The 2211-nt window shown below is 31.8% G+C and overlaps 1 pseudogene; it reads left to right on the forward strand.

The window, feature by feature from the left end:
* The first annotated feature begins 543 nt into the window (after positions 1-543).
* Positions 544-1669, forward strand: LOC133203650 (beta-1,3-galactosyltransferase 5-like; annotated as a pseudogene).
* The last annotated feature ends 542 nt before the right edge of the window (positions 1670-2211 follow it).

The raw sequence follows: 2211 nt of genomic DNA on the forward strand, positions 1-2211 counted from the left end.
TATTACATTTTCAACAGTGAAATACTGTGATTTATTTATTGAATAAAAGTGATATTCTCTCACAGTGTGAAAGGATATCAAAGTAAGTAAAAAGTAATTTCTGGCCTGTCATAAGATAGAGATAATAACTTAACCGTTTTGATAGAGATAAAAACTTCCAATGTCTTCCCAGATTTGTTGCTATAATCCATGTTATATGTACAATGTTTTCAATCTCACAATTGCTAAGATATGACGTCTCAACCGCTCACCTTTGACATCACAGCCTATGACACTGTGTTAAGAAAAAAACATAGGCAAAGGGAAAACAATGAAAATGTAATAAACAAAAAATTCAATATTTTGTAGCTGGAATTTATTTCACTCGTGATATAATTAAAAAAATTTTTTTTTTATATTTTTACTCGTGCTCTTCGCACTCCGCACTCGTAGAAATATAAAAAAAATCCTGTCCCACTCATGAAATAAATTCCAGATCCAAATACAAAACATAGAATATCCTCTATATATCCATAAATCCATGTTCTCATTTTTAATACAGATATGGGCATAAGTAAGAAGAGGAAATTCATATTCCTATGCTTTGCGGTGTTATTTCTGATTTTTTACGTACTTTATTTACAAATTCGAAAACCAAATAATAATCAAGAAACCAAGATAAAAATAGTCGGCGGATATATTAAGTCCGGAATTATCACACTCTCTCCATTACATCATGGTAATTGCGAAAATAGGGAAGTGTTTCTATTAATCATGATCCCAAGTGCAGTGAATAACTTTGAAGAAAGAAACGCAGTAAGAAGTACCTGGGGCAACGAATCAGTGGTACAACATTCGGTTCTTGTAAAGTTTGTCTTAGTAGTAATGACACTCTTCAAGACCTCGCAGAAACTGAAAATCAAATCTATAATGATATTCTATTCGAGGACATAGCAGAAACATATGAAAATCTCACAAGGAAATCAATTGCAATCTTGCGTTGGGTGTCTCAGTATTGTTTTCGAGTTCGATATCTACTGAAAATAGATGACGATATGTTTCTAAACCTTCCAAGACTTTTGAATGAACTCGAAACATATCCTCATTCAAATACAATATTTGGATGTAAAGTCAGTCATTCTTCTCCATTCAGATATCCGTATTCAAAGTGGGTGGTATCCAGGAAACAATATACCAAAGACTATTTTCCTGACTATATAGCAGGGACTGCTTATCTTATCAGTGGAGATATAATACAAAAACTTTACCTTGCCACTCAGAAAGTTCCCTATTTCATATTTGAAGACGTGTATATTACTGGCCTATGCAGGGAATTCATTGGAGCCACTGCAAAGGAACATACTGGTATGAGCTGTGGATATCGCGATAAAGGACCTTGTGGAAAAATTTTTAGATATAGAATAACTGGCCACCACTATAGTCCATCAGAGATTAAAAGAATGTGGCTTGAGCTTCAGGATAGATGGTCTAATTGTCGATTCATTGATCAATATTTCATTTATCAACTGGTTGATCTTATCAGTTTTATTTTTATTTAAAATTATTTCAGCTAGACCTTACCTGTCATACAGATCACAATGAAAATGTGTCAACTATTGTTTTTATTTGAAATGATATTTGTATTACTTTGTCATCTTTCTTTACCAAAATTGGGAAAAAATCTTCAAAACCTAAATGTATTTTGTTGGGTTTAAACATGAAAAATGTAAATATAAGGAGTGTTCTTTTTTAGTCTTATGAATACAATATGTGTGTGTAAATCACACAGACTTGTCACGTAGGCACGTTTTTCTCGAAGCGCTATTACGCTTCATGAAATATGCCAAGGTGGGAGGTCTTTGTGATTTACATACAGATCTTTAAAAAAAAGCATTGCAAATTAAGTCTTAGTTTTCTGTTGTGAAATTAGCATCGTTGTTATCAACATATAGAACATTTAATTGTCTTTAGTTAAAATGGATTTTGTTGATATTTTTTTTATGCCTGCCTCACACCTATAGAAAATAAGATCATCAGAGAGTTGCATGTCATTTATTTTCCATGTAAAAATATTGCAAAAACATGCGGCTGAAAATAAATGATAGAGAAAAAATACATCAATAAAATAACATCCCCTGTAAAAGACAATGATAAATACAACTGCAAAAAAGAGTACATGAAAATGTAAAAACAGTTTTGTAAAGCCAGAAAAAACATATATACAAAATAACA

The sequence above is a fragment of the Saccostrea echinata genome, unplaced genomic scaffold, assembly GCF_033153115.1.
Source record: "Saccostrea echinata isolate AGI-Se365-2 ecotype Australia unplaced genomic scaffold, CSIRO_AGI_Sech_v1 ptg000051l, whole genome shotgun sequence".
NCBI classification, from domain to species: Eukaryota; Metazoa; Mollusca; class Bivalvia; order Ostreida; family Ostreidae; genus Saccostrea; species Saccostrea echinata.